Source organism: Sylvia atricapilla, chromosome 9, assembly GCF_009819655.1.
Source record: "Sylvia atricapilla isolate bSylAtr1 chromosome 9, bSylAtr1.pri, whole genome shotgun sequence".
NCBI classification, from domain to species: domain Eukaryota; kingdom Metazoa; phylum Chordata; class Aves; order Passeriformes; family Sylviidae; genus Sylvia; species Sylvia atricapilla.
In genome coordinates, this window is record NC_089148.1 from 14,643,054 (window position 1) to 14,667,042 (window position 23,989).

Consider the following 23,989-nt stretch of genomic DNA (forward strand, 5'->3'; position numbering starts at 1 on the left):
CTGCAGTTCAGTGACCATTAATGATCGCCATTTGAAGTTCACTAAACTTCCGGTGAATGGATAGCAGCTATATAACCAGCAGGTTGATGGCTGCAGAATAATAATACTCAAAAAAATTTTTCAAAAAAAAAATCCCTGTGTACCATGATGTTTGCTAAGAAGTAGGTTGATCCAACCATGCTCCTCCTCTGGGCCTCAGGATGAATGACTTATGGCACTTTCCCATAGTTCCAAGCAGTCCCAAGGCTCCTGGATTTAGTGTGTTACTAAATTCATCATTATGTAGATATCCAGGCAAGCATCTCTTCTACAAGGTAAGCATTCAGAATATTGCATGTCAGCAAATACTGTGATACTAGGCTGAGGGCTGCTAAGCATCCATGAATTCCCAAGCACAGAGCTAAAGGCAGGAGCAGGAGGGAAGTTGTTACAGTAGAACATTCCCCTATCCAGCTCCCTGAAAGGGTCACATGCTGAGCATGTAGGATGGGGGCATGTGGGTTGTCCTCCTCTGCAGATGTGTTACTTGGAAAGCAAAGCTTCAGCCTCCTTCAGATTGTGCAGGAAAGGGGATCTGAGAAAAAAACATTGATCTTCTTCCAATCCCTCTAGTCCCTTAAAAACAGTGAAGTTTTTCTGACACTTTAATACCTAACACCCTCTGAACACGGAATGGTTCCAGGGACCCTGCATCCCTCTGGGAAGTGACCCATGTTGCAGAGGAGAGCAGGGACCTCTCCTGTCTTGTGGCTAAGAGCTGCCTCTCCTGGGACTTGCTCCTACCCTGGGGCAGTGACCTTTCTATGTCATGCACCGCCTTCAGGTGCTTGTGGGGCAACTGCCTCCTGTGTGTTTTCACAAGAGAGAACTTCCAGCCTAGATAACGAATTCTGTCCAAGCAGATGGACCCAGTGGAGACTCAGTCTCTATTGAATGAGCTCCCAGTGTGAGACAGATAAGAATGGACAGGTAACTAACCCCCCCATTCTTCCCGCATAGCTCAGGTGGCCCTTTTTCTCCTCCCTCTGGCACATTCCTGACTTAGAAATGGCTCCTAGGCTGAGTCTGCCTCTGACCTGATCCATGAAGTAAGTGAAGGTGTTGGACGGTGGATGGAGCTTGCAGAGTGAAATGATGATTTCTAGGTCATGGATAATGCAGACACTTGAATGTTTCAGATCTCAAGAAAACAGGCACATATAACAGAGAGCAATTTACTGAAGGATGGCCCCACCTGCACCTGCTGTATCTTTGAGTCTTTGCTTATGAGCAGTGATAACAAGAGAATATTTCTGAATTAGGGAGTTCCTGCTGCAGCTACCAGGCTGTGCTGAAGTAGGATTACACACAGGCAAGTTTGTGTACCTATGTGTACAGCAGTAGAAACAAAATACATTCCAGATTCCTCTGCTGATGCACACACAGCTTCAGGTTCTCTTTGTCTCTGTTTTGTATCATTTTAAAAAACAATCCTTGTCTGAACTCCCTCTGCCAGCACATGGGATGCTCCAGAGCTCGGCAGATCTTCCTACAGTGGTGAGAGTCTTTCTCAGAGTTCATTTGCCAATAAACTTCCTTTTCACTGCTGTGCTTCACGAGCAGCTGAGGTGAGAACTTTGTGCCTGCAGGCAGCTTTCACAGTTTCCAAGACCTGCCTCTCAGGCAAGCTTGAGACAGGAATTGCCCCCAGTAGCTGTCACACATGCTTTGCCTCAGGCAAACCTTGTTGGATTGATCTGGCCGTTCAGATGGTGGTGAGCTCCACATCTGACTGCTGCAGTGGTGGCCACAGAGTCTTGGGATATGTAAAAAATCACTTCTGTGGAGGAGATAGGGTGGGAGGGGAAAGCTGCCTTGACCTTGTTTGCTGAAGTTTTACCTTGCCCTGTGCCCCCCCCAGCCTGCTAATGCATCCCTTCCGTCAGGCCTGATCGGTGTTTGCTGACATTTTTAATGTCACTGAGTGATCTTGTATCTCTAGTGAACTGTCAGTGTAGAGCTGACTCGGGGCAGAGAGTTTATCATGTTCTTCACTTCGATTAGCTCAGCCTTGTGGGAGGGGAGCAGAAAGCAGAGGAAGCTTTCTTTGAATGCTGCAACATTTCAGATATCCCCCTAAACCATCGCAATAGAGAGCCACCATCCCATCTGCCAGTTCTCCTTAGGTACCTGTCACGTTGATCTGCAGAGGCCCCATGGGTTAGGACTGAGGTGCAGAACCTGAGCTACATCACTGGAGCTGGATGCTCAGTGTGGAAATAACAGAGAGTTCTTCATGTCAGGAGAGAGGGGTGCCAGTGGAGAAATGTGTGCAGAAAGCAGGAGGCCATGGGTCAAGATTTATGCAAAAAGGAAAGCTGCTGCAGTTAGCAAGCTCCAACCAAGATGCTGCTCTGGGAGTATCCTCAGGTAGCCTGGGTAAATCCATTGCTGCTTTTTCTAACACAAGGATCAGCTCTAATTTGTGTTCCCTCTGCTCTTTCAGGGGCCTCTGTGGTTTGTTTTCCGGTTTCACTAGAGTTAGCAGCATGGTTGGTCCCGTGATGAATTCTCACCCCTGGGGTGGAACCAATGCTGTGTTAGGCTGAGGACACAATGCCTGCAATCCCAGGGTGTCCAAGAGCCTGAGAACTGGAAACCCAGCAGGCAGTAGGAGTTGTCAGCACCGCTGAGCTTGGAGCTTATCACTGAAGGCAGAGCAGTTTAAAGGAGGGAGGGAGGAGGTGGAAGAAGAGAGATGAAGATAGATATTTTTACAATGAGCTTGTGCAAGAAGAATGTTAGAAAAATGATGAGGGTATCAAAATAGCCAGACCAAATATGTAACCCAGATAGTCTTTATGCCAGAGACCAGTAGCCGATGCTGACAGGTGTAACAGGGGAGAGCATGGCTTGAGTCAGCTTTCTCTGATTCCCAGCAATTGTCTCCTCAAGAACTGAGAGCTGGCCCTGGACCACTGTATCTAGCACCCACTGTTTTACCATGCCTGTCTACCAGGAACTTGAACACCCTTTTTTGAATCTGCTCATGCCTTCAGTTTCTACAGCATCCTGCAAGCAATGACTTTTGCTCTTTAGTAATGCATCAATTATACTCTGTTTACTCATACATTGTGTGAAGATGCAGGTCCCTTTGTTACTTTTAAACCTATTGTCAGATCATTTTCTTGGACCTCAGTCTCGCATTGTGTGAAAGAACACATGTTTCTAGTTCTTCTTAGTGGTATTACTCTTGATTTGAGACATCAGTCATATTCTTGCTCAATTGTCTTTTCCAGCACAGCAAAACTTGTTGGAGGGCTGGCACAAAGGCACTTATGGACTCTGTGACTCTACAACTGGCTTGTGGAAGTTATTCTTAACATGTGTACACTATCCTGATCTTCATTTATTCTCTGGATGTTTTGCAGTTAAAAGATAAGAGGAGTGTTTTATGGATCCACTAAGGATACATACTGTCCTTATTTCTCAAATTATATATATATATTTTTAGAAGAAGACAATCTTCATACCCATCACAGAGCTGTCCTTTTCTCCACACAGCTATCCTGACATCTTTGACCATCCTTGATTTCTGGTCAGAGGGTGCAGCATGTCTTTAGATACAGTAATAGTGGCTGCTTTAGGAGTGACAGAAAACTGGTCTCAGTTTGACATCCTCCTGAAATTCAGGGGAGTTTTTATGAAAGGCAAGAGTTGAATGATGCATGTGAAGCACTACAACTTTCCTTCTCTGGGCATGATGAAACAGGGTTGACAGAGCCTTGGGGAGCACAACGTGACCATGCTGGGGTGCTGTGGCCTTTTCCAGGGTCAACGTTTATTGATCTGTAGATATTCCTGTTTGGAAGCAAACCGTTAATACACATTCACAAATGTTTTAAGGTCACCTACTGGCAGTGTGAAATCTGTCAGAGGAAGCTTGTAATAGGATGTTTTTGTTAATATTTGGCTACTAGAAATAAACACATCTTAAACAAACAAAGATTTGCTAACAGCTTTTTGTCTCTCCTCTGAATTAACAATTCCTTCTGCCTTTGGGGTGGGAGGAGGGGCTCTGAGTACTTCTCAGGCAACTGATGCTGAAGTGTCTTGAGTGGTTTGGCTGAAGATCGTTGAAATGGGTGAGAAATGGTTTATGTGTTAACCCATATATTTGGAAGTTGCTTTTGTGAGGTCTAACTTTTTGAGGACTTAGAGTGATTGTTATCAATTTCCTGTTTATTGAGTTACTGGCTGCAGGGAATATAAAATGCCTGGTAAGGTTAGAAATGCCAGAGGAGGACTCCTCAGGCAAAGTGCTTCACAGACCACAGCATCAAGCACATGAATAAATGTTGCCTCCTAACTGCAAAGAACTGGGCTCCGGGCTTTGCTGGTTTGCAGTATGGGTGCCTGTTCTGAAACTCTGTCAAACCTTCCTTCAGTGGGACCTGGGTTTGGGCTTGGTTCCTCACCCCATCAGTGAAGCTCTTGGCTTTGGAAAGTCTCAGAGGGCAGAAATGGGAGAGGTTTTGAAAGGAAACACAAGGGTAGGTGTGACTGTGGGGCTGGGGAAGTAAGGGCATCTCTTTCACAGAGATGAGGAAAAGAAAATATCTGTGGAAGGCACCGATTCATAGTTGGAAGGAAATGGAAGGAATTGCTTATAACAGCAAAATGACTGTGTTTAGTAAATACTTTGCTCTGTATTTACAGAAAGGCAGAGGTTGCCATATTGCTGAACAAGAGGTTTGCTGTTACAACACAAATTTCTGATAAAGTCAAGTGGCGTATTGGTTGGCATTTTGCACAGCTGGTTTACAGGAGTTTTAAAGAGCTGGCTGAGATGCCCTGGACTATTAATAAGTCTTTGAGCATGGGGGAAGTTCTAGAGTACTGGAAGAAAGCTAATGTTGTACCAGTAATTTAGAAGGGCAAATGGGATGACCGATGAAGTAATTATAGCCCTATCATCTTGACATTAATTCTGGGCAAAGTAATGAAAAGCCAGATATCATAGTTGATTAATAAAGAATGAAAAGAGGGTAATATAATGCCAATCAATGTGGATTTATGGAAACTAGATCTTTTTCAAACTAACTTGATATTTTTTTTATGAGAATACATGTTTGGTTGATAAAGGTAACCATGTCAATGTAATATACTTCTGAAAGGCATTTGACTTGGTACCTTATGACATTTTGATTAAGAAACAAGAGTGATACAAAATCAACATGGCACACATTGCATTGATTAAGAAAGAGCAAACTGACAGCTCCTAGCATTTAATTGTAAATGGATAATCATCATGGAGTGCATGTCTTCCTGGTGGGGTCCCACAGGGATCTATTTCTCAGACCTCTTGTATTTAACACTTTTGTCAATGCCCTGAAAGAAAACATAAAAATCATTTTCGATAACATACACAGATACTGCATCCAGAAGGCAGCTGCTGTTGGATTTATAAACAGGCAATGGTGAGAAGGAGCAGAGGGGCTGGATCATTTCTTTCTTTGGGTCTGATTTGACCAGTATGGGATGTTGGATCCCATCTGCATCAGAAAGAATTCTGGAAATTTGAAGACTGGATGAGAGCTACAAGACCAGAGGAGCACTCGCCATGCAGTAACAACCCTGGGAGCCATTTAGGGTACCAGACCAGGGTAAGGGCTGTAGTTGCCAAGTATCTAAAGGGAGAGCCAAGATTTGACAAGAAGTTCCTTCACAGAAGCAGACAAAAGCATAAGCAGTTCCAGTTCCTGGAAGCCAGAGCAAGGTAATTCAGGTGCAGATATTTACAGTGTGGGGTAATTAACCATTGGAACAACTTACCGAGGGCTGTGGTGGATTATCCAGCTCAGGAGGGAAGGCTTTTTTCCTAAAAACATCAGTTGTGGTTCATTTAGACAGGAATTTGGGGCAGTTCTGTTGCCTGTGCAGGTCAGGCCAGCCAATCGTGGCTGTTTCTTCCATCGTGGTGATCTTTGCTTGTCCGTCTCGCACAGCTCTGGCTGCTCTGTTCCCTCGCAGGGAGAGCACTCTCGAGGGCTCCTGGCATGGGGAGCACAGACAGCACGATCAACACAGGGCTGGGAATGGAGGAGGAAGCATCCCAGGGAATGTGGCATCTCTGGCACAGGCAGAGGAGCCCTCCTGCTCCAGGGCTGGAGCACAGCAGCCATCCATGACTTCTCCTTTAAATCTGTCGTGCAGCTGTCTGAACTCTGAAATTTCTTTCACTCTCTCCCTCGCCTTGTTAACATGTGTTGCCTTTGGGGTAATCAGGGAAAAAATATTATGTCCTTTTACAATTACCGGGTTTTGGAATATTAAAATGTCTCTCTGCATCGGCAGTGTTATTTTGATTGGTATTCTAACCTTTGACTAGCCCATAAAGCGAGCCGCTCTTCAAGCCAATATTGCGGGACTGAAATTTAATTCCGAAATGATTCCAGATAATAGGGAGACAGATAATATATGCATGAAGGATATTATGTTTGGACTAAATGCAGCAAGGCCAGGGCTTGGGAGTTGAATAATAGCCCAGAGTGAGTTATAATCTGTGGGACAGAAATACCTTACTGTCAGGGCCAGGAGAGGAACTCTTAAATCAAAGGGAGGGAGATCAGGAGGGAGTTGAGGAGAGTCATCTCAACGGGAAAGGGCATCCAGGAGAGGCCTTAAAGGAGCAGCCCTTTCTGTCCTTTTGCAGAACAACCTGTCCTTCCTTTCTTACTTAATAAGGAGTGCTGAGTGAAAATGTACTTCCAAGAAAAACCAATAGGCAGGAGATTCTGGAAGTTCTTGGCAGTCTTGTCCCTTTTGTCTTCTTGGATTCATTAGAAGAAGCATGGGTTGATGTCTCAGTTTCCCTACAAGTTGTACCAGATGGACCAAGGGGTTGTTGTTGTAGTGGGTTTGCAATACATGCTAAGGCAGAGGGCTCACATAATACAGAGTAATCATCAGGGTTGATTTTGACATCCACTTTCACATAAAACAAAGAAAGTACAGGCACGGTGTGTGGGCTACATGGACAGTAGTTGTTGTTCAGGGCTCTGCCCAACATTCTCAGCCTGGAACTCATTGCCAGGCAAGGCTGTCTCCCTCCCTCAGTTGGTTGCCTAAGTTGGTGACTGGAGACACAGAGTAGTATCTTCTGTGACAGCAGAGGTACAAATTCAGTGACTTTTAAACATTGGAGGCTTTAAGAAACAGCACCTCCCTCTGGGCTCTCTGTACCAGGGAAGGGAACTTGAGGGTTTTGCTATTTACTCCTCTACAAGTACTTTGTGCTTTGCCAGCAGCTTCCAAGTGTGATGGAGTACTCAGCAGGATACTCTCCACTCTGCAGTAGCTCAGTCCTATAACTTAACCTTTTGGGCAAGGTGTTGGGAGATTTCTGTAGCTAGACTTTGCAGAACATTGTGGATGACCATGCTGCCAGCTGTCTTGGGAGGAGGGGAACTGAGCAGGCAGAGATGGAGAATGATGTCAGCTGCTGGGTGACACAAACCCATGTCAATATAACAGGCTTTGGCTCAGTGGCACAAGCTTATAGTTTTAACTTAATGATCCCAGCCTCACATTTCATTTCCTTTCCTTGCAGTCTCAGGAGCTGGTCTTGCTACAGCTGAGAGGGGCTCTAGATGCAGCCTGGAGGCTTCACTGGTTTCGGATTACTTGAACGATAACATACATGCCATCTCAGGAGGGCAGAAATTAAGAGAATCCATTTTTGCCTAAATCAAATATTTTATGTTTCCCTCTCCCTTGGTTTTGGTTTTGGGGTTTTTTTGTAAATTACATCATCAAAACACGGGAGCAATTTTCTGTGGAACTTGTGTCTGTACAAATTGTTCAGAGAGACAGGAAAGATGTGATCCTCTGAGGGTTAATGTAAGTTTTATGGAAGCCACTTAGAGTTACTCCAGGGTAAAGGGGATGCCTGAGTATTTTGGTCCTATTAACAATAGGCTCTTCCTGAAAATTCCTTCCATCCTTCTGTCCTTCTCGTAGCTATGCTGCATGTTTTCTCATGGCATCTCACGCACAGGTTAACTTCTTCACCATCAGAGGTTCTCCTACATTCTCTTTTGCTAATACATACTAAAATGTGTTAGGTGATTATTAAGGTTCACCTCTTTTCCTAGGCAGGGTGTTTTGCAGCCTGGTCTTAGCATTTATAACAAATGAGTTTCATATATGGCATTCAGGGAGGACCTGGCACAGGTGGAAAAACCCAGAGAGGAACAGAAGGGTCAGAGAAATGGAAGGCATGACCTCCAGAGGAAGACTGAGGGATTTAGAGGACAAAGCTCCAGCTGCACCAAGGGAAGTTTAAGTTGGACATTAGGAAGAATTTTTTCACAGAAAGGGTGATTAGATATTGGAATGGGCTGCCCAAGGATGTGATGGGGTCACCGTCCCTGGAGGTGTTTGAGGAAAGACTGGCCATGGCACTCAGTGCCATGGTCTGGTTGACAAGATGGTGTTAGGTCATAAGTTAGACTCCATGATTTCAGAGGTCTTTTCCAACCTAATTGGTTCTGCGATCTGGGATGTTCAACCTAGAGAAGACTAAGCAGAAATCATTTTTGAGGAATGAATGTGCTCAGTTTCTGACTGGTTGTCATGTATGGCTCTCAATCACATCCTTACTTACCTGCTGCAAGAAGATCAGTAAGCAGGATAAGAACAGGAATATGGGACCTCTAGCTCTTTTGAGTTCAGAATAACATGGTGGGGATGGTTTGAGTAGAGCTGGTCCTGCCTTGAAGCAGACAGTAAGTCACCATTTCTCCCCTCCTGCTTGCCCTGTGTGCTGTGATACTACTTCCTTTGCCCTTGCATTGGGACACAGGCTGTCTGCATTCCTTGGGACACATCATTGCAACTCAAGAGTATGTGAGCAGGGAAAGAAGGTGTATTTCCCTTAGGTGCCATGTACGGTCTCCACTCCTCTCCTGATGCTGTCTCCCCAAATCACAGATGTTTGAACTGGGAAAATCTCAAGGCAGACTTTATTATTTGGTAGTGCCTTTGGCTTCAAGTAAGAACCAGGGGCTCCTGTAGCCACAATGTGATACAGAGGGCTCTCAGGTAAGGTCAGAAGGTACTGATTCAAGAGAAACTGAGGAGCACAATTATGTTCCTTGGTGCCATGTAGCCTGCCAGCTACTGGACAAAGCAGAAAGGAGAGTTTGTTGCCTTTGAGCTTTATTTAACCTGGGAAAAAGGTTTGCCTTTTAGGTGAAATTCTGAGCAGTGGTTTGCTGAGCACACTGCAGTGGTCACTTTACTGAAAGCATCCTTGTTTATGCAAGTGGTTGGAGGCAGGTTGGCATTTGTGATTCTTTGTATGCACACAGTTTTAGCTGCAGGCAAAAGGCAGCTGCTCAGACCTTGCGTGCTGCTCTTCCTGCTGAGTGCCATATTGCTCGGCTGCTCCTCACTGTGCCTGCATTCACTGTGCTGGGGAATTTGAACATCTGTCCCCTGCACCGAGGAGCCTCCTGGTTTCCATCTGGCTATGTGTGTGCTGCTGCTAAGGTTAAACATACTGCTCAGACCTTTGTTCCACGGGTCTGGTTGCTGCTTCCAAGTTGAGGAAGGAGCTGTGCTCACACTCCTGGTCCTGCCTTTTTATGGGAGTGTGTGCTGTAGGTGCCAAAGACAAAAGTTTTAGAAAGAGCTTGCATTCAGACTTGGTGCCCTTAGCACAGCAGGCCAGGAGCAAGCCAGGGGAACCACAAGAATGGTCAGAATTATGCCTTTGTGAGCTGGATGTCAGTCTGGCACAGGCCTGGCATTTCACCTGCACACAGGACTGTGGCTGTGCCTACAGGGCACTGGTGCTGTTGGCAGAAGCTGGGCCCTCCAGTCTCACCTGCCTGTTTATGTGAAGCTGTGGAAGATCTTGCATTTCTTTGTTACTCAAGTACTGAGGTCTGCCAGAGGGACTGGAACCTTCTTTGTGCCCTGGTATTGTGAGACAGAAGCCAAGCCCAGGCCTGACACAGCTCCATGCAGTCAATACCAGAGCAAGGCTGGAGGAGAAGAGATTAGAGGCAGGGCATGTTTTACAATAATCCTGCAATGTGTGCTGCATTCCAGGCCAGGAGGAGCTGGGAGTTGAAGGCACAAATGTGTGAAAAATGGCCTTTCCTAGAGTCCCATGGGAAAGGCAACAGACAGAGCATTCCTGAATCCCAGCCCTTCATCTGGAGCTTTACTTGACTACACAGCTTTACTAGGCTACACAGTGGCCTGGTGCCTGGAAAAGGAGCTGGTTTTCTCAGCATTTATTTGAAAGACAGGAGCTCCACGTAGGAGCATGAAAGTAGGCTTTTACAGTTCTCCAGGAAGGCATGATGGGCTATCAGATTCTCTAGCCTTGGGGATTAAAACACTAACTGATTTGGTCTTCATTGTCCTACCAGGCCAGCATAGCTACAAAAGGGAAAGTGACTGCTTGCCTTCACCACCAGCAACAACAGGCTGGTTTATAATAGCCATTGGCTTACCTGTAAGTGGGAAGAACAGAACTTCTTTTTTTTCTTTTTTTTTTTTTTTTTTTTTTTTTTTTTTTTTTTCCTAATGACATGTTCCATGTGTGATGCACTGTCCTACTGAAAGGGTTGGGACTTTGCTTCTGGTATCTTGGATGGGAAAGTGTGGGTGTGCAGCTACTGCCCCATTGCACAGAAGCATACCAGGGCTTGGCTTTGGCTTCTCATGGGCTCAGTATAAAGCAGCCAGAGATGGTGAGCAGTGAGATGGGAGATACAGTAGTGGGATTTGTATATTAATAACTTGCAGTATTTCACACTCATTAAATTAATTAATTAAATCACTCAGAACCCTAAGGCTACTAAGCAAGTTGATTTCAGAGTTAGGATTAAAAGTCTCTCCTGTCACCCTTCCCCCATGCTGGCATAGCACTTCTGACTTCATCCTGGCTTTTGCTCTTTCCACTTTGCAGGTTTCCAGGCTTGAACTCTGCCTGCAGCCCAAGGATTGAATCTATCAAAGTGGCTTTTCTAAGAACTGGCTGAAAAGTCTACAGATACAATCTGCTTTTGTTTAGAAAACAGCCCATCTTTTATCCTTGTCTGGACATAAACTTCACTTATTTTGTGGCCTGCTGGGGAGAGCAGCTCTCATCACTCTGAAGCATGAGCCCAGCCAGGGTCTTTCCCACAGTGACTGGCTTTCCCAGTTACCTGGGCACTGTCTTCTACAGACCAGGACCATCTTCTCCTTGGGTGCTCTGACATGAGTGTTGCTGCCATCCTTATAGGGCATCAAAGCTCCTGAGCAAATGGCCATTTCCAAGCTCACTCAGTACCATCAAGCTCTCAGCAGTCCTTTCTGGGTGTCAGTAGGTGTAGTAGGGCAAGATGCTTTTATTTACTGACAAACATGCACTGTTCCTTCCCCATGTCCAATGTTGTGTTGCCAAAGCTCTTAATCATGTTGTTTGATGTTTTCCTGGATATCCTATCCACAGCTGAAAATGTACGTCTCACTCATGGCTGATGGATCAGCTCCATCCACCTCACCTTTCTTTGAGCCAGGACACCAGCTTTTCAATACTGCCCTCAAAATACCTTAAAGCAAATTACTTACATTAAGCCATGCAGGATAGAGTGTAATTGAGCTATTGCCTCTCCTCCAAGCATTGGTTGATATCCCCAACGGTTTTAGTCATGTGGAGATGAAACCTCAGTGTACTGTTCAGCCAGTGCTCCTCCTGCATGCATCCTGCAGATGTGTTTTTAAACAAACTGTAGATATCTAGTGTATGGTTTTGTGCCAATTTCAGGAAAGTCTGTTCTTTGTGTTCTCCCAGTGTGGTAACCTCTGTCAGCCTGGCCCTGACTGATGCTGTTAATATTTGAGAGATCATTTGGGATCTCTGCCTTGGCCATGCACCTCACTCAGGGAAGAGCTGTCCTGTGTGGACGCTGCAGCTGCCAAAGGAGTGCGCTTCTTGTCTGACAGTGTGTTTTGGAGGAGGCAGGTCTACCAGGACTCCGGGTAGCACAAAACTTTCAAAGAGCTAATTGCTAGCTTCCAGCAGTCCAAATTGGGCCTTTATTTCTGTAGGTGAGGGTCTTTCAGCCTCCCTGGGACATGTTATTCTGTTCTTGCCTTTTGGCACCAACTGTATTTGCCACTGCAGTAGAAGGGTGGCCCCACACGTCTGCTTAGCTCTTCCAGATACTGGAGCTCATCTTGGCAGAGCTGCCAAAACAGTAATAGCTGAGTCTCTCCTGTGTTTTGGGTCTCTCTTTGCCATTGTACCAGGTATGTTTTGCCTGTATGGAGCTGGTTCTGCTGCACCGTTCCTTCCCCTGTGGGGACAGTCTGTGCTGATCAGGAGGTGACTGATCCTCTGTAGCTCTGCCACATGCAGTTTCCAGCTACCTCTCAGGAGCTGCACATGGACTGTCTGCTCTAAGCAGTGGAGGTGCAGGGTCATTCCTCCTGGTGCTGGAGAGTTCTCGAGACACATTTCTTGCTCAGCCTTCCCTATGGGGCCCAGCTAAATCCAGCTGTAAGAATGGGGCTGATATGCTGTGGGGATAGGGGCTCTGACAGATCCAGGAGACAGTAAAGCCATGTGACTGAATACCAGACTGTGTTTGCTCTGCCTAATTATCAAAAGTATGAGTTTGTTCTGCTAGGTGCACATTATGCCTTTATTGTGGTGTAATTATGCCAGCTGCCTATGTTTAGTGTCATAAAAAGGAATAAAATGCCCATTACCCGCCTAAAGAATTCTTCTTGTGGGTTTTTTTTATTTTTATTGCTCTGGAGTACACAGTGGGGATATCTTTGATCGGCAATTCTCCATGCAAAATAGCTAGTGAAATACTGTCCCTTTCAGAGAGCTCCTTCAGCCAGCAGCCTGCAAAGGCAGCTGGCCCATGAGCCTCACCTGGCGCTGCCTCTTTTGCTCTCTGCCAGCCTGATCCAGTGGTCAAAATGGTGAAGCCACCACAATGCCTTCCTCTGCAGCAGCTCGACTCCTTTCCAGCAGCATTTTCCTCCTGCCATCCAGGTCTCAAAGCTCCCTCTTGCCGACACAGCGCATGAGAGGTGCAGGATGCTTTCCAAGCCTGGGAAAAGATGCAGCCTCTCTACCTGCTGACCTACTCAGGAAGACACAATGGTGCCTGGGTCTGGCTGAGGTATTTTTTGGGCAGAATGCTGTGTTAGGGAGTCCAATGCCATGGGGAAGAACTTAAGGTTGTCAGGGAGCAGCCCAGAGAGATGTGCAGGTGGGAGCCACGTGCTCCTTTGCCCTGCCTCATCTGGAAACACAAGCCAAGTGTCATGAACCTGCCAACCAGCCTGGTGCTGCTCCTGCAAGAGCAGGAATACCAACCAAGCATCATCCCCCTGCCAGCCCACAGCCCTAAAATTGGGTTTTGGCTGCTTTGAAGTTTCCTGTGGTGTCTAAATATCTGAGGCCATGTTTCTGTGGTGCAAAGAGATGCCTCAAAGGAGCCACATCCTCCAAGAGCTGAGGTTCTGTGCAAACATCAATTACTGAAACACATACCCTGCCAGGGAACAGCAGCGGGGGGCTTGCTTTGTGTGTGTAAATCCTAGGGGCATTTTGGTGGTATTAAGTAATTTCTGATGAAAAAAAAAAAAAATCCCCAAATCCTACATCTTCAGAGGTTTTTTAAAGCTGCCTCTCTGCCTTTCCTACTTCTAGTGTTTCAGTCTCTAATTGGAGACTGACTTTATTAGCCTCATTAGGAATGGTTAGTGCTGGTTATAGATAGCTCTTAAATATATGGTTTCGGTGGATGTTAAATCTCTTGGGTTAGTTGGCTTATTTTTCAACTCGATGTTATGTTCAGCAGGTCCCTGATCCCCCCCAGCCCAGCTGTGCCACGAATACCTCGCACAATGTCCCTTTTAATTCCCTCCACTTATTTTTTACATCAGGTGTTCCTTGAAGTGGCCTTCACAGTTCTCCACCCTTTCAGCCGACGACTACGTCAGGGGAAGATGGACTTGTGCCTCCCCGCAGCTTCATTGCATATGCACACGCTGTCTGCCCCGGCGGCACGATTGCCTTGGTGAAGAATCCAAGGGGCTGCTGATAGCAATCATTGATTAAGAGGGTAATTGTCCTGAAAATTCAGATTGATCAAAAGGCAGAAATGATAACTTGTGTAACTGTGTTTAAAACCACGTCCTGTCAATAGGGGAGACTGAGACGTGGCGAGCAGAAAGCAGGGAGAATTGGATGTGCAAGCAGGTGAGTGTGCCTGTGGTTCAGGGAGGAGGGGGAGCCATTCTTCCTTGGGGTCCATAGCAGGATGTTTCTTGTCACTGACGCTGGGCTATTGGAGATTCAATCACTTTTATCTTCCCCTCTCTCTCAATCCAAATGCCTTTTCATATTAGAAAATTAGAATCAGCTCTGCTCATGCAAGATTTATTAGCTCTGCTGAGCAATACCACAGAAGAGTAAATGATGTCGCATTTCAGGGGCTTTTTACACATTATGACCAAACTTGCAACTTCTTAAGTATTTTTCCATTGAGCCACTGTAGGATGTTAAAGGGATGGGGAGACAAACTTTTCTCTCTGGAAATAGTTCTGCACCAGTTCAGATGTCTTTCCTTTATTATCAGAATTATTGGATTTGGATTCTAATACAGATCTTTTCTTTGGGCTCAGTTTCTGTGCTTATTGCTCTGGAAATGAAACTCTGAGAACTGTGCCTGTTTATCACATTTTTTTCTTGGGTCCCTTTGTAGAAACTCTTTTTGGTGCTAAAATGGGTGTCGTTGGAGCACTGCTGCTAGCTGGCACTCATTTACATCTGAAGAAGGCAAATCTTGTTTCATGCTCACTTTTTTTCCATTGTATTTTGCACTGGGTGGCTTCTTTTTAAAATGCCTTCTGACCTCGTGCTGTACACAGCTCATGTTTTGCCTAGTGATGGTCCTTTGGTCTTCAGGTAGTAGATATTAAAGCTCCTTAAAGACATGGATGAATTTAGGCTCATACCAGTCAACAGATGTTATTGTGGGGATACTGAGGCATGGGGGATTAGATGATTTTCCTGTGAATCCATATCAGAGATTGAACCAGAAATTAGGTCTCATCTCTCCTGCCTCTGGACTTCAGCCACCAGGCTTGTTTGTGAGGCTTTTCACTTTCAAATTGCTTTGCAGGCACTAAATCCATGCAGCAGCCTCATGAGCTGGCTGCACAGGAGGGTCACTCAGCCACAAGAGTCAGAAAGACCAGTTGCTGGGTGCTTCTGCCTGAGCTGCTGTTCAGTTTTTCTCCCCATCTCAAAAATTAAACACTTGAGATACACAGTATTTCACTGATTCTACCTACACAAATCCGTCATGCTCTACAGCATTTCACCCCTCTCAGAAAGGGCATTTTGTATGTAGCCCCTACACAAAAATGGCTGTTGCCAAGGTAAACACAATTTTTCTGCTAGATCTGGTTTGGAATATTCTCAAAAGGGAGCAAATTTTTCTCCAGACATCATTATATAGGAAAGTAGACAGCACCACACAGGGATACTGATGCCACTGCTCAAGTGTCTCACACCAAAACTAGCATTAAACAACAGAACCTGGAATCATGCTGCGGAAGGGAATGGTTAATTCATAGCTTCATCTGTTGTCATTATGTTGTGGTGAGTCCAGCACCTACAGCTGAGCTTCTGCCAGTCTTTTGTCTATTTGGATCTGACTTTTTCTTGACGTGGCTGAGCTGCTGGGAGAACTGCAGTGCAGACAGGGTAAAGGAGAGGTTTGGGCAGCCTCATGGTTAAGGCTCCAAATGCCCAGTGGCGTCCTCTGCTTGGCAGGTACAAAGGGGACTTTATTAACAGGCAGTACTAATTACATTTAAAATAACACCATATTTGGACCTGTCCAAGTGCCAGCCTAACTTGGTGCAATGTCTTGCCATTCATCTTAAAAAAAGCCATTTCTGAAGAACTGCTTGGAAAACTGTGTGTGGCTGGCAGGGAGGTTTCTCATCAGGTGTCAGTGCTTGGGAGGCAGATACACTTGACAGGCAGAAGGACTTGACTTCTTCCCCTTCCATGTACAAGCACTATGTATTATTCACGGTCTTCTTAAGTCAATGCTGGGTTATTAATCGGTCGTTTCTCTGCATGTTAAATTTGCCTACTAATTTCAAGGCTCTGAAAGAGGACTGTGAGTATGAGATTGCACAGTATTTTCTTTCCCTCTGTGAGTCTGAACACTCGTGTGTGCAATCTCTGGCTGCTGCACCCCCTTGCTTTGAGTTCAGATGACATATTTCTGCCTGCGCAGCAGCTGCATGGGGAGGTGAGGTCCAGGGTATTGATGTAACGTTCCTGTTTGCAGATAGTCACGGATAGTGGGGGGAAAAGGGGCAGGGCTGGAGCAATAAAAGCCTTGTTAAACCTTGAGGGACCAAGCAAGACCCCCACACACCGCCTCCTAAGGACTAAGAGTGCTACAGTCTCAGGTGTCATCCTGGTGTGGTGTCCAGGTGTGGGGCAGGCATTGTATACAGGCCAGGAGGGGCTTGATCCATGACATAGATGCTATCCACCTCCCCTCAGCTCCTGCTTTGTTTGCAGACTGATGTAATGGTGTAATGAGTTATATGCAGTTGGTTCGGAGACAGCCTCTTGTCTTGGGACTTTATGCTCTGGTCTCCTCTCCTTCCACAAGCTCTGGTGATGCTGCCTGTGGTAGGCAAGGCACGTGGGCCAGTAGCGCCTGCACGTTCCAGGAATCACGTCAGCTGTCATTACTTACATTACCTTGATTGGGAACAGTCAGTTATGTCACCGTTCATCATCGCGTCTCTCCCAGGAGACGCTGAGGAAGGAGGAGAGGAGCAGGAATTATAAAGCGCTTCTGCGGTGCTCTGCCAATCCCACTGCTCCGTTGGCTGAACATCTGTCATCAGGCAGCTTGAAGAGAAGGTGCTTTGTCTGATGGATCTTCCCATTGTAGCTCCACAGGGAGGAGCCTTCTGCAACACCAGGACTGCCCCGCGGGAGAGCCCTGGGGACTCTTACAGAGTTTAACATGAAGGGAATAATGCTGCTGCCTGGGAAGCTCTGTGGGGTACTGCAGTAGAGTAGGCTGGGTAGCTGGGGCCGCAGGATGGGCTCTCCTGGCTAGGGCTGCTTTGAGCCAGGTGGAGTTACCAAAACTGTCTCCAGTCCAAACGAATTAGAGCTTGGACTTGGACATTGTCTCCAGGTGTGACTGTGGAGGATTTCTGCCCCCATATGTCAGGTGGGATTTCATCCTCTCTTTGGCCAGGAGCTCCAAATTCCCCGGGTGAGAATGAGATCTGGGTTTTGATTAAGGAAAGTTCTTCTTTCTAATGGAGAATTATCTGGAAAGTTTCCTAGTCCTCTGCCCCCACTGATTTGGGAATTTGACTCCAGTTCAAGCAACGAGTCTCTTTGACTCTGGTTCCCCTGGCAGGCTGGGGGACAACATGTAGTAGTAGCTGTGTTCATGTCTGGTGGCAGAGCCCATGATGCCATGTGTGGTGAGGAAGACAGTTTGTCTGTCCAGCAGTCTCCTGTGAATGAATTTGTGACTGAACTCTGTGTGGGTTTGAGAGGGTAAGAAGAAATAAAAGCTCTTTGACTGTAGCCAGGAGGTGCTCCAGGGCTGTAAGGCCAGGTTCCCCAAGGCCTGTGACAAGGTTGTCAAGGCTGAAAGCAGGAGGGGTTCAAGAAGCACATGTAGCCCAGCAGGACACAATGGGAAGTGGGGAAGGCAGTAGTGCCTCCCTCCTTGTATTTCATGTTATGTGCATTGGTCCTGGCACTGTGAAGTGGGAGAAATGCTATCTGTGCACACAGTGCTCACATTTTAACTTCTGTTAACTGGGCAGAGAGCCAGGGTGTCTTGCAGTGCCTCTCTAGAGATCAAGCCACGGAAGGGGAGGAAAGCCAGACAGGAGAGGTCTGTACCCAGGGTCCAAAGTGGGGAAGGAAAAGAAGTTCTGTGGTTGTGTGCTTTTCCTTGGAGCAGCTCCTTCACAGGCAAGAAGATTGTTCAAAGGCAAGTGTTAAAACACACAGAGAAACTGGCTGGCACCAGCAGTGGCACCCAGGTGCTGCACAGCGGGGATATGTGGGTAGGTCATGGGTGGCTGAAGCAGCCTGGTCTCAGCCTGTGCAAGTACAGCCAGCAAGGTCTGACCTGTGATTTATCCTGTCATTTAAAGAACTTGCACTATACAGAAGTGATACTTTCTGTGTGCCAGAGGCATCACTGCAGTTTCTCTTAGCTGAGTTTGAAGAGCTCTTGCTGTCCCCAGCTGTAGGTGTAGGCGTTGTTGTACTGGATGGCCCAGGTGCATGGAGTTTTCTAGGCAAGGGAAACATTGAAAAGGGTACATGGAGCAGAGGAGAATTGTTCTTGAGGAAAGGTGGGTTTCTATGGTTGGTGGATAGCTAGTGAAGTGAGTAAATACTTGCTATAAACATGTTCAGAGCATCTTTGTGTAAAGAACCCAGCACAGCTTTTCCAAGTGAATAGAAAGAGAGCCCGGGTTCAGTTCATATGTCTGTTTTCATTTCTTTTCTTCTTCTGGTCAACTGTGGCTGTAGATAAGAGTTTTCTATTTGAAGTTCAGAAGGGAAGGGAAACCCATTGTTAGAAGGGGAGACATTTTTTTTTGCTTGATATCTATCTCCAGCGACACAGCAGAGAAGGAAAAGATTTGCTATGATAAAGGTAGGTTTAAGGAGAAAAAAAAAAAAAAAAAAGGCACATTGAGTGTTGCTTTCCTCTGTACTTCAAAGCCTGGAGTAATATGGAACAGTATAAAAGAAGAGAGGAAAAAAACCAACACAGCCCAGCCTCTGCACGGGGGCTGAGAGTGCCATAATAGAGCACCGTCCTGGCCAGAAATCCAGAGCTCTGCCTGAGCTGTTCATCTGGGCTTGGCATGGTGGTGTTCAGTATGCAAAGCACCTGCCAGAAGTCCACAGGGATGGGCTGCAAGGGGGATGGATGCTCCTTATGGGGAAGGCAGAGGAAATGTTTTGCAGGTGTGCATCCTGTGGAAGGACTGAACCAAGGGAAGTCACTCACTGGAAAGAAAATCAGGCAAATGTGGAAGCAGTATGGGAAAAATGTGCCAATAAACATTTAATAATTAAAATAACTTGGAGAGTCTATGGAGTGTTCAATACAGCGTGGCAGAGTGAAAAAGCTGAACAGCACAGCTCTGGTGAAGGCTGTGGGTGGGAAATAGCTAAATGTCCATGTGCCTCAGGGCCAGTGGGGTTGGCTTTCTGGGGTTCTGGGCTGTAGGATCATTTCCCAGGGCTCAGATGATTCTGAACAAAGAGTAGAGGAGTGCTGGGGATAGGGGGTACCTGTGAGTGCCATTCCTTTGCTTGGAGCAGGCATGAGCATACGGGGGACTGCAGCTCCACAATCATCAGCGTGACTCCAGTGGCCTAAATGAGGGTTTGAGCTGTGCAAGACAGGCAGGGGTAGGAGCTCCCTCCCAGGGGAAAAGGCAGGGGACAGAGAAATGTAGCCTGAGTAGCTGGGGCGTGTGATATCCCCGCTGCAGTTCTGTTCTGTTCATGCAGGCATCTCCTTTCCTCTGGCCCTCCAGCCAGACTGATGGTGTGATACTGTATGTCTGCTCTGCTGTCATCATGGTTTTGGTCTTCATCCCCATCCCAAGCTCCATGCATCACCCTGGTTTCTGGAACAGCCTTTGTTGTGTCAGCCAGTTGCTGCTCTGCCAGCCTGTGTTGGGCTTGCTGAGCTGCTGGGACACCCCTGGAACAGACACCATCCATGGCCTCCTGTTCCCCTCCAAAAAGCTGGTGCCTTAAATAAAGGAGAGAATAAGCCTGTGCTGGAGGCTTTGCCTCCGTGGGAGTCTGGGGAGGAGCAGAATAAGAAACCAACAAACTCATTTTCAGTGCTGACCTGAGCAGAGGTTGGAAGTGAAAAGATTTCCAGCAAACCTGGGTTGCTCAGGGTTGCTAACGAGCCTTTCCTTTGAGCAATGTTTTACATTCTTTAAGGATGGCAGGGTGCTCTTGGGGAGAATCTGCTAAAGTAAATGGCAGAGTCAAGTGTGCCGGCTCCTTTCTTTCCCTTTTCTTTTCCCTTTTTTTTCCTTTCCCCTTTCTTGGTTCTCTTTATTATGTGGAGTTGCTCTGGCTCTTTCTCTCACTTCTGTTTCTCCTTTTGTTCTCTCTTTGTCTATTTATCACACTGTGAAGGTTGAAAGAGATGTTATTAATCTGGGAGAATGAAGGCAGGATTAGTGGTATGAATCGGATTTTGAGAGCTGTAATGATGGAAAGACTCGCTCTGCTGGCGGGCTGCGTGAGTTTGATAAATGGGGAGCACTCCAAACTGACTCGCGCCTTCCTCCGCACTGCTCGCTTTGCCCGCTGGGGCGTGCCATGCTCTCAGATCTGCCAGCCATCCCACACCGCTCCTACCTGAACCAGAGCAAAAAGCCAAGGGTAAATCAGAGACAAATATCTCCCATTGCACTTAAAGAGATCATTTCTTTCAACATCTTTTTCAAACAGAGTCCTGTCAAGTTCTTGGACAGCCTTGTGTGGAGGTAGGATCCTTCCTTGGAGTGTGGCTCGGAGCCGTGGCCATGTGTTAATGTCTCCTGGTGGCTTTGCGGAGAGCAGTGAGGAGTTAGTGTGGCTGCAGCAGAGCTCCCATCCTGCAAGGCACAAAGAAGCAGGATCATCTCCATAAGGCTGCACCCTGCTGTGTTTGCTTCCTGGGGACTGCACCAGGCTTCAAAGCCCTTGTGGAGCTGGAAGAAAGCAGGGGCTATTTCATCAAAAGTTGCTTTGTGATCTTTGCCATGAAATCTCGAGTGAGGGGTTCTTCCCTTGCATAACATGAGCCAGGCTCCCTGCTATCAACCTTGGGGTGGGGCAAAGTAAGCTCTGGGAACAGCCATGGAGAGTAACAGCCCCCAGCTATGGGCCAAAACAGGACTCTCTGGACAGCACCACCCTACAGTGAGTAAGGTTCCTTCCTGGTATCACCCATCACTGCATACTCACCCACTTGAACCCTTCTTCATCCCCACCTTTGGGTATGTGGTGGCCCACATTGCACCCTGCAGAGCCAGAACAGCTTGGGACAAACTCATAGGTGTGGGATATGTTGCACTTTGAAGCAAGGACAGAGCTCACTGAAGTTACACCACCAGGAATTCATATGTGGGGACTGTGCCCTTGTCCCAAGGTCCTACATGGGAGTACTTAATCCTCCCTCTAGTATGGCCTCTGTGGGACATTTTGGGCTCACTGCTTGGTCATGGCTGGGCTTGGGTCCTGTGGTCCCACCCGAGAGCATGCATTTGCCGAAGTGAGATGTGGTAGTGTTGTGCATTTGCTGAAGTGAGATGTGGTTGTGTGGAGGCCATGTGCAATGTGTTGAGAAGGTTTGGGTTCTTCAGTGCCCTTTGCCCTAGAGGCTGTGGGCATAGACTTGGCCCTACAAGTCCCCATCCAGGGCAGCAGCAAGTGCCTGGTGGTGGTTGCAGGACACCCCATTACTGCAAGGTTTGCACCTTGCCTGAATTAAGCAGGGGGTTATTGCTCAGTAGAGGAGGAACAACAGTGTGCAGGAGCAATCCTGTTTCCAAGGGAGAGTCAGACCACCAGGCAGCCCAGAGTTGTCATTGTCCCTTTAACTACAAGGTAATGCACTCCCCCTCGCTCGGGCTGAGCTCTGCTCCTGCCTTGGCAGGAACAGTAATGATTGTCAAGGTAGAGCTAATGAGACGTGCACATCTTTAAAGGATCGTGGCTTCCAAGACAAAATTAAAAGGAAAAAAAAAAAAAAAAGAGAAATGAGGGAAGGAGAGAAAGTCCAACTGCACTGCCTTGGCCAGCAAGGTGTCCGTCCATCTGTCTTGCCTGCCCTTGGCATGATTGCCCCTAAATGACTAGCAGGGCTCTTTCTTTGCTGTTGCAACTCCTATTTGGTGCTGAGAGCCCCTTCACCTCCCTGTGAACTTCCCCCCAGCCCCTCTGCAGGCTCTTGCCCCAGTGGGGAGAAAACAGGGCATTGCTGGGTATGTGACACCTTTGCTGCTGTGTGGCATGGCTGTGGGGGCAGTGGGATAGCAGGAAGGCATACAGGGAGATTAGGAACACAGGACTATCCTGTCCTGGGTCACTTGAAGATGTGAGGATGGTGGTGCTGTCAGTCCTGGCTCATCCCTCTCTTCATCCTTTTCTCCCAGGTCTGGGATTGATGCACTTGGCATTTCCAAGCATACATAAAGGTACAGTCTGGATACCAGGGTTTTAATGATCCACCAAAATGCCTGTCCTGTTGTGGGTGGGGAGGAAGAGATGTCTCCACTTTAGTGTTGGGAAATGCTCCATGGCCACTCCTGGCACAGAAGAAGGTTGTGTCAATCAGGCTGAGCCAGGATGTGACTCTTTGGGAAGAGTTGGCAGGGGAGCTGGGACGTGTTGTGCAGTGTTTGGTGTGACTGCCTGCCCACACTTTTCCTCCTGTTCTCACTGTTTCAACTTCACAGGTTGAATTGGTTCAGAGCAGCCAAACTAAATGAGGAGAGAAATGATCAGTCAAATATTTCTTAAATCCTGTCTTTAAGAGATAAGTGCTTAGCTGGAACTTTAAGGCAGGTAATGAGGCTCTCTTCAGATCAGCTTGTGATGTGGAAAGTGCCAGATTGACCAGGCTGCAACTGGAAGAAAGCTCTGTCACAGCCAGGGACAGTGCGGCACAGGACTCCCCACACTCCGGCACTCTGTGCCAGCTGCCGCCCACTGCTCCCTGCTGCCTTTGCCCTCATCCTGCAAGGACTAAAATACAGCTTGGAGCTGTGGGGAGCAGCCTGCTCACACAAAACTGAGTGACTCCATTCCACACAAGGAATGTCAGTCAGTGCTTTGGACCCTAGCCCCAGTTTGATCCAGCCATGCAGGCAAGAGCTTGAGTGGAGGTGGTGAGCCAGAGGACCACTGTCCCTCCAAAGGGCTCTCACCAGTTTTCAGTTTTATGCTGACAGATGTGTTTTGCTGAAAAAATCAGAGTGACTTCAAGCCTTGCAGTGGCTCTGCGAGGTGGGGTTTTCTCAATCACATCTCAAGCTGGTGCCAGGAGAGAAAGAAAATGGTGTCAGTCTCCCAGCAGCCTGGTAAGGATGTGTTGGTAGGATCATCCTTCCTTTTCAAGACACTGTCCTTCCCTCTGCAGTGGGGCACCAGAAGTGCTTGTCTGCCTCAGGATGACACCTTCACAGAGAAGAGGTTGTTGGAGGAAAAGTGGCAGTGCAGGAGAGGCAGAAGAGAAGGGAGCAATGCTGTGCAAGATGGGATGTACAAGTGTCTCTTCCTAGCTCCAAAATACTTGCTTCTCCTTTAGTCTGTGACTGGGAAAGAATCTAGTCTTACCTGCATGCTGTGCACGACAACCCCAGTGCCAGACTCCTGTGCCCTTGCTCCCTTGTGTTGTACCCACTGGGCAGCACCTTGCCATCTGCTCTTCTCTAGGGCTGTCCTAGGCAGGAGATGGGTACCCTCTGAGCTTTCTGGTTTGTATCCAGGATTTTTAGGCCTTCTGTTGTTAATTATTGAGATGTAATAATGTGATTAGTGCACTATTAAAAAAATCGCTGATATGATTACCATGGATTTAATATCACATGATATATCATTACATTGTTACATTGTGACAGATGTAATTGAAATACACTTATTGGAGCCTGGGGTTGTGTTTCATTCAATCACAGCAGCACCTCCGGGGGGCAGAGCAGAAATGGCTAAAAAAAAAAGGCATCAGCATAGGAATTTGTAATGAAAACAAAGAAACTTGCAGCCTGTTCAAGTGTGGGGCAACTGCTGCTTTGGCATTTTTTCTATAGGAATTTAGAAAGGTAAAAGTTTGGAGGATCGCCTGGAGGAGGTGGGTCAGTCAAGATGAACCTGTTT

General features: G+C 47.0%; 1 protein-coding gene across 4 annotated transcripts in view; it reads left to right on the forward strand.

The window, feature by feature from the left end:
• The window catches only part of ERI3 (ERI1 exoribonuclease family member 3), a 131,104-nt gene that overhangs the window by 53,165 nt on the left and 53,950 nt on the right, over positions 1-23,989 (forward strand). The window contains exon 7 of one of the 4 annotated variants that reach the window (XR_010744218.1): positions 13,951-14,266. The exons of the other annotated variants lie outside the window; for them this stretch is intronic. The gene's annotated coding sequence lies outside the window, so the exon portion shown is untranslated. The remainder of the gene's footprint in view (positions 1-13,950; positions 14,267-23,989) is intronic. 4 annotated transcript variants of the gene reach the window in all.